Raw genomic sequence first — 8,961 nt, forward strand, 5'->3', positions numbered from 1 at the left:
GTGCTTTTTCACAGGGAACTGGCTATTTCACTGGAGACTGCCACTTACATGATTTTCATTAAATCTGTGACATCGTGTATTTGGTAGGTCCCTACATATACTTCTGCCAAGTGGACTCTCTTGCCATGGGGATATTTTGCAGACATGTTAAATATTGAAGATAAATACAATAAATGTAGACGAACATACAGAAATACATTTGATATGAAATGGATGATCTCTGGTTTGCAAAGTGGAATTAAAAGTCCTGAACTACCTGAACAACTAGTAGATATATAATAGTCACTGACAGAACAGCGTATTTATGTATTGTGAGTAGAATTATTCCAAATCTTGGTTTTGATCCTAAAAAAAAACAAACCAGAAAAAATATTTTCAAGGGAAAAGTAGATTAAGTAAATATTTGCTTTCTCATACAATTAGTCCCTCTTTTTCTAAAGTTTATTTTTCCATTTTCATTAGAAATGAATGCAACAAAATTTGCCATAACTATTTTCAGAAGGTAAAGCAGACATTTAAATCAAATGGCAGTGGAGTGTCAGACACATTACTACAGGGGTGTGGGTTGTAGCCGTGTTGGTTAGTCAGACAAGGTTCTTTGGGTGAATCTGATATCTTTTATTAGACCAACAAAATAGTTGGAGAACAGCTTTTTAAACAAGCTTTCAGGTTCAAAAATATAGATACATTACTATATTTCTATCAGAGTATATTCAGTTAAAATGACTGAGATCTGAAAAATTGAAAACCCCATAAAACATAAAACCATACGATTGGGGAAAATCCATTTTGTTTAGCACCTTTCATAATGAAGGTTCAGAGATGCTAGGGTCGGAAGACCCCTACAGATCATCAAGTGCGACCCCCTGCCCTGGGCAGGAAAGAGTGCTGGGATCAGATGACCGCAGCCAGATGCCTATCCAGCCTTGTCTTAAAGACCCCCAAGATAGGGGAAAGCACCACCTCCCTTGGAAGCCCATTCCAAATTCTGGCCACCCTTACCGTGAAGAAGTTCTTCCTGAACTTCTTCAGGTTGTCTACAAAGCAGTGTAATAACCGATAAATAATTTAGTGTATAACTAAAATGGACATTTATTATATAGCTGATGGTAGCATCCACAGACCAATGTAATGGTCATTACACTACAAACTCATTTATAGAAATACACAGAACGTTGGTCAGGAGCATATTTAAGCATTCAGTATTGCAACCTGAAGAGTCCATGGTGTCAGTTAACCCTAAGGCCAGGTTCAGACATCGCACTTTTACAGGTATAAGGGATCAGAAACCAGTCTGTACTCATAACAGAAAAGAAGTGCGGCACACAAAACTGGTCTATACCTCCAACAGAACAGAAGTTCAACACACAGACTGATTTAAAAATGGCGTAAACCCTTTCCCCTTGCCACCAAAAGGTGAATGTGAGTTCTCTTCGCTACTAATCTAAACTATGCTGGTTACAGAAAACCACATAACTTAGATTGATTCTGCCTTGGGCTTTTCGAATGTCTGTATCTAGCCTAAGCGAACAGGAAATAACCTTGTGAGCCACAGAAGTGGAAAAATAATGTGAAAACTTTTCATTTGTTTTGTAGAACCCACATAGGTTTTTCATGCTACAAAAACAAAACTGTTCCTTTTTAAAGGAAACACAAAGAATTTACTTTATATTCTAATCCATAAACTGAAGAAAAAGGTGCTACAGCCTGCCACTTTATAAAGCAGGTAATTTAATCTTGCATTGTAGAGGTATTGCTCAATTAATGGAGTTTTTATCTGTAAAGCTAAAAAGTGTTCTTGGGTTTTTCTGATGTGCCTGTTTGAAACAGGCTCTTGAAATATCCCTGTTTTTTAAGTAGCCTGAACAATCAAAAAGACTGTAATTATTATGTTCCATCATGAATTCAAAAGTTGGTTTAACTGATTTCTTTCAAGATGGGTTTATACTTCAAATACTGCTCAGTCATCACAGCAAAATCACTAAGGCTTTTTTTTCTTATGTAAAATAGAAGCTCAAAGTATTGCAATCCAAAGTATGAATCAGAAGATGTAGGTTCTACCTCCTGAATTTAGGTTTCTACCTCCTGTTTGATAAGCATTTCACGTCCTAATTTGTTCTTTTTCCAGGTGACTGGCAACCATAGTTTTGTTAACTTAATCCAGGGATAAGCAGCCAGTTTTTGAGTATTTGTAGAGTATTAGGCTCATGTATTTAGCTATTTGCTGTGTTTTTACTAAACAGTTTTGTAGAAATGTTTGCTAATAGCACACACATGTGACTCTAGGACAGATAGTGTAACCATCGAACCATTGGTTTTCCCACTGATTTCTATAGAAGCAGAATTAAATATTTAAACAAGCCCAGATTTCTGTCAAACAAGCCTACAACAATATATGTGTGTGAAGGATGTAGGATCTGCCCTGTTTAAACTGCAAATACTAAGTAAGATTGTTTGGTTGTTACATGAGAAACAAGATTCATGAGCTGAAGTAATCTCTTACTGGTTCAAATGTATAGCTGGGAGAGATGTTCAGGCATAAAATGTCCTTCTCTGGATCCTGTTTGTTGTAAGAGACAGGTATTAAGTAATTCTATTGACTTACTGGTAGTTGCATACATAGATTTTTTCAGATTAATAGCAAGCTCTTAGATAAATAGCCAGGAGGACCAGACAATGGATATAGATAAGCCATCTCCTAACAAAAGCAGAAGACAAGGCTGATGCCACTTAAAAGCTTCAGCCAAGGGTTTGTCCTGCTGAGGTTGGAATCGAGAGATCAAAGGGACACTATTAACGTGACTTACAAGGAGGGGGTTCTACTATCCAATGCTGCTCCTGTGGAGTAGACAGAAACACCCACAGGACAGAAGACTGGCTAAATTGGGCAAACTCACTACAATGGGAGGTAGATAGACATGTGCATGGTGGGTGTACATGTGAGGGGCACTCAAAGAGGTCCCAGGCTGGAGCTGCCTCAGTAAGCACCTGTGGTATAACCATATTTTTATAAGGGAAATGAAGAAGAGAATAGCAATTAAAATATAACTACAATATAATGAAAGGGTCCAATTCCACTATCCCTATTTACAGGAATTTATTTTCCTACTGAGTCCCAAATCAGATCAAAAGGACTACATATACATGTACCTGCTGAAGGATTGGGCCCAAACTCAATAACATCTTGTTTCAGTTGCTCAGCATTAGTACTTAGGGCTCCGATCTGCCAAACGGCTACATGCACACTTAACTTTATGGACATGTATAGTATCATTGTCTTTACACTTATATGTTTGCAGGATCAGACCCTAACTCAATACTCATGTATTATGTCTGTTATAAAAAGTACACAACTAGAAACAGAAAAACATCTAAAACAGTATATAGCAGTAGGTCACAGTATGCCGTGTTACATTCATATCAAAATGAACCATCTAGGATATATCTAAACTGGTATTATTCGCAAACAATGCCTGGGAAGAAACAGATGAAGTACATGCATATGATCAACTACAATACATTATGAGTCCACTTGTTTTTCCTCATAGAATTTCATTTTGAATAAAGGAACATATCTTTCTAAAACAGGGGCAGGCAATTATTTCAGCTGGAGGGCCACTTAATGATTTTTGGTGAGCTGCTGAGGGCTGCAAGGGTAGCCCTGCTCCTTGACAGGTGCCCTACCCCCTGGTCACCATCTTGGGACCTGAAGTCCTTTCCCTAACCCCTGACCTTTGTCACAGGAAATCCCACACCTTACACCTTCAAGTACTACTTTTGGGAGGGAGGATGCTGCCCTCTTGACACCAGAAAAAAAAACAAATCATACTAAAGAAAATCAAACATCTACTATAACTTATTTTACATTTATTTTTAAAAATACTTTTGTCCCAATTTATGCGTGTTCATAGATTCCTAGATTGTAAGGCCAGAAGGGACCTTGGAAGATCATCAGGTCCAGCTGCCTGAACCAAGCAGGAGAGATACCTGGAGGTCAGGTGACCACAGCAAGGTGACTGTCTAGTTTCCTCTTGAAGATTTCCAAGGTAAGGGATTGTACCATCTCTGGAGGGAGCTTATTCTACAGTCTGGACACTGTGATTGTGAAGTTTTTCCTAATGTTGAGCCTGAATTGATCTGCTATTACTCCTGGTTTTCCCCTCAGGTGCCCTGGTGAACAGTTGCTCACAGTTGTACTCCCCTAGTATAAAAGTAAGCTGCTACCAGGTCCCCTCTCAGACTTCTTTTCCTTAGGCTGAAGCATGAATACCGCATGCTCCTGGAGACTGGGGGAGCATGGCGACCACCCGCAGGCAGCAGTGGTGGTGTCAGGAGCAGTGGTGGTGTCAGGAGCAGGGACATGGTGGAGGTGAGCTGGGAACTCCCACAGGTGGTCACACTTGATGTCAGCAAGGGTAGGCCAAGCAGGAAGCTCCTGCAAGCAGCCATGGAGGTATTGAAGGCGCGGGGGCGGGGTGGTGAGTGCTAACCAGTGGTCGGCAACCACCCGCAGAAACCACTGGCAGTGTCAGCAGTGGCCAGTGGTGATCAGGGACCACTCGCAGACACCCCGGCGGTGAGAGGGGGAGGGATGGCAACTGGCAACTGTCCACAGGCACCACCAGCAGTGTTGGTAGTGCTTTTCGCAGGGGGTGCACTGCCAATCTCAGGGGGTGCACGTGCACCTGTATGCAACCAGCCCATTGGCAACACATTACGAAGAGTCCTAGCCTTTCCTCGTATGGCTTGCCTTTTAAGACTTTGTTCATATGAGTGGCTCTTCTTTGGACTCTCCCAAGCTTGTCCACATCCTTGTTAAAGTGTGGTACACAGAACTGGATGCAGTACTCCAGCTGTGGTCTCACTAGAGTGGGAGAACACCTTCTTGCTGGAGGTACATTGATTGATGCATGCCAGAGAATTATTTGCCCTACTGGCTACAGCATCTCACTGCCAGCTCATATTCATACTGTGGTCTATTATTACCCCACTGATTGCACAGTGTATCTAGAGGCAATTCCATAATAGTTCAAAATACAATCTTACTCTTGTATAACGTGGGGGGTTGGTTGAGGAGTGCGTGTGTGTGTGTGTGCGGTGAGGTATGCATGTACGTGTGTGCAGTGTGGGTATGGTGAGTGGGGTGTGTGGGGGAGATTGGGGCTGGATGTGGAGGGGTATGGGGTATATGGTTGGGGTGGGAGGGTGTGGGGTTATGTGTGCATGGGAGGCTGTGTTTGGGAGTATGCTAGGGGGTGTGGGAGTGTGTCTGGGTGCTGTAGGAGGGTGTGGATGTGTGTGTAGCTATGGTGGGAAGGTTTGGGTGTGTTTGGAGGCATGGTGGGAGGTTTGAGAGTGTCGACGCGCCCGTCAACGAGTTCAATCACTCGGTCATCTGTGTAGGGTTGTCCACTAATTCCAGATTAGGTCCTCACTCTGGGATGTTCGCGCCAGGTCCGCCTGCCACGACTTCGATGTTCCTTGGTTCAATGTGTCTTTTATGACGCGTGCATGTCTGGAGGTGGGACCTCCAGTCGATTCAAGTCCAAGATCCTTGAGGGCTCCTTCCTCCCCTACAACCTCACCCAGGCCACCAGGTCCAAGTCCGGGTTGCCCTCCCGGCCTCCCCTTGGGAGCGAGGGGTGGGCAATGCCTCGGGTACAAAATACAAAGTTATTAACCCACGAGTCAAACCGCCAGTCCCACCACGGGCGTCTGACACTGGGTCCCTTGCGCCGGCCAGTTCCCCTCAAGTCCCGCTCTCCTCCTCCAGGAGGCCTTTGGCTTCCGGTTGGGGTCGGCTGTCTGCCACCGTAGGGTCCTTGCCCCACCTGGACGGCTCCGCCTTCTGCCCCCAGCGCACTGTGGCCGAGGCCCGCAGCCCACTTCACCCGGGTCCCAGCCAAGTGGCCTCCAGCTGGGGCGAGGTGCCCCCGCCCAGCCTTGACAATCGCCTCCAATGTCTTTGGGGCTTGTTCCCCTGGTGCCTTGCCCCTGCGGGGCCTTACCCTTTCCCCAGAATACGCGAACAGGACGCATGTCGGCGAGCCTCCGCCGATCCGGGCTTCCACCGGGGATCCGCTCCCCTCTTGGCCCTTCCGGTTCCTCTCCTCTCCACTCCGGTGTGGCTTTTGTTCCCACTGATGCCGCCACACACCTGGGAGAGGTAATTGAGTTTCCCACCCTGAGGGCCCGCGAGGGACTTGTCCCCGTAGTCAGGTCCGCTCAGTGGTTTGCATGCAGTGCCGGCCCCACCGCGCCTGCACCGCCTGTACTGCTGCCCACGCTCCGCAGCCGCCGGCAGTTTATTACCGCGGCGGCACCCGCTTTGCTGCTCCCGGGGCTGCTCGGGGCTGGGGCTCTCTCACAGAGAGGATGTGGGTGTGTGTGTTTGTGTGTGGAGGTGTGGTGGGGGCCTTGGAGTCCCTGGAGCTGCAGGTGGTAGCAGCGTGCAGGGCCAACCCCACTGAGCCCTATGTGATGAGCCTGGCAGTGTGGGTCACAGAGCTCAGTTGGAGTGGCAGTGAGAGGGGCACAGTTGGTCCAGCTCCACAGCACAGAGCTCGTTGCTATTCCCCATGACCTGCACTTAGCAGTGAGTGGGGCCGAGCCACCAGCTCCATCGTGTGGGCTCTCCCCAGAGGCATGTGGCTCGAGTGGACTGAATGTGAGCCTTGCATGATGGAGCCAGGCAGACCCCGCACCTGGGCTCCAGACACCTGCTGCTCCACTCTGGGTCACTGCTGGTACAGGCCTTATACTCCTGTTCAGCTGCTGCTTTGCTCGTGCCTGCTGCTGCCCTTCCTCTGCCACTTCCTTGCTTTCCCTTCTGTCTGCATGCAGGCTGGATGAAACTGCCTGACTGGCAGGATCTGGCCTGTGGGCCATATTTTGCCTGCCCCTGCTCTAAAATGCGTAGACAGAAAAAATGAAGGAAGCCTTCTGAAGACAAGAAAACACATATGGACCTTTTTCTGTACAGTTTGGCTCCTTTTAAATAAAAAATATTGAATAAATAAGTGTTCCATTATATAATAACATGTCTAACCATGACTTGCTTTCTCCTGTAATATACAGTGTACCCTTATTACGGTATAAAGTGCTTTCTACTTCAAATGTTTACTAAGCTTCAACTCTTCTAGGCCTTGATCTTGCAAAGAGATCAGTATGTGCAGACCTATACACCTGGGAGACTCTGCACTGTACAGATTCACTTTTAGGACTGGGTATTAATAATTGCACACATTCGCCTTGAGAATCTCCTAAGAAGCAAGAGAAGTTTACCTGTACCCAGTGGGTTTTACTTAGTAGCAAATAAATAAACGTTAAACTGTAACTACAGGACTCCATACTGAAGTCACATTGATTTTTGTCACTCTGAACACTCACTTTATTGAATGAATCCTGTTTTTTTTAACTGTAACTCTCTGAGTCAGGGAATCTGCATTATTCCTGTCAGTAAAATGTCTATCACACGGTGACTAGTATTTTTTTTATATATATAGCAGTCAGTGAGTCTTGTAAATTGTAGTATTTTCGTGTTACTATCAAACAAGCATTTTATCAAATTACCCAGTGTCCTTCACAGAAATCAGAAAAGTAAAACCCGGTGAATTACTTCCATGATGGCTACATCGCACATCATTTAATTACGTAAATATTAATTCTAAGCATATATGACCATGGGTTAGACTGCTTTCCTGATTCTACTGGTATATATTCTTCACGACTACACTACCATAATTGCACAAAGCACCCATTTTCAACCTCAGACAATAAGTATATGTGTGTGCCTCTCACAAAGATCGCATCATTGGGTCATAATCTATAAAAGCCTCTTTCTTTAGATAATTGAAGTAATGGACGTATACCAGTACAATACAGTAAACACACTACAAAACAAGTGATGCTGTATTTTTCTCACAGTAATTGTTCAATGGAAGTTTTGTTAATACGTTTTTTTCAATTGTTTATACAACTTTGCAGGCAAATATGATACCTCTTACTGTTTTCAGCAATTCAGTATTTTTGGTAAAATAGCATATACTAAAATATTTTAAAGGAGCTGAAAAACATACATTTTGCCCTAACAGCTAATTTGCGTACTTGTAAAAGAATGTCATGAATAACAGCCAATGCCAGCAGCCTGAAGTGATGTTGGTGACAAGAGGACTAAAGACATAGCTTGCTTGCTTGGTTATTGTGGTTGTGGGTAATTTGCTACTTCGTGCCTGCCATATTGACCTCAACAGCATCAAATGAAACAGAATAGCTTTTACATATCGGACTTATACCGCATCTTCTTGATTGTGCAAATAGTCCTACTGGTTACATGGGACTTCTCACAAAAGAAAGAACATGATAGACTGGGCATCAGTGGCCCAATCATATGGGATGCAAAGTGTCTCTTACTATGATATTATCACCACGAGCCCACTGTACAAGGAGCTGCACAAATACAACCCGAAAGACAGTTCCGGCCCTAAATCTAAGTAGAAAAGACCATGCATGGAGACAGAGATGCGTGCAAAAAACACACAGAACAGTATTGGGCAGCACATTCAAACTGTTGTTGAGATTCCTGTGGCCCTCACAATGAAGATCTTTAAAGTGGGAGTGGAAGGAGGATAATTTGCCAGCTAGTAGGTGCTCACTTATCCTCAGCTCACTTTCCTAACTAGAGGCCTGATAACTTTGCAGGATTTTGTCTTCAGCCTATAGCGTGTAAATAAGGCGAGTGGGATTTGTACCTATATCGGTAGATGGGCATGATGAAAACAGCTTCTCAGTTATTACTTTTCAATACTTCAGTGACATGGAGAAGAATGTGTGTCCAAAAGCTTGTTAATTTTTTCTCCCAAGTGTTGGGAGAGAAAAGATATGCCGTTCGTCCGAAGAAAGATATCACAGGAAAAAAGCCTTTGCCTTTCATACATTTCCTGGGCCATCACAGCTGCAACA

The sequence above is a fragment of the Crocodylus porosus genome, unplaced genomic scaffold, assembly GCF_001723895.1.
Source record: "Crocodylus porosus isolate Cpor-Errol unplaced genomic scaffold, CroPor_comp1, whole genome shotgun sequence".
Lineage (NCBI taxonomy): Eukaryota > Metazoa > Chordata > Crocodylia > Crocodylidae > Crocodylus > Crocodylus porosus.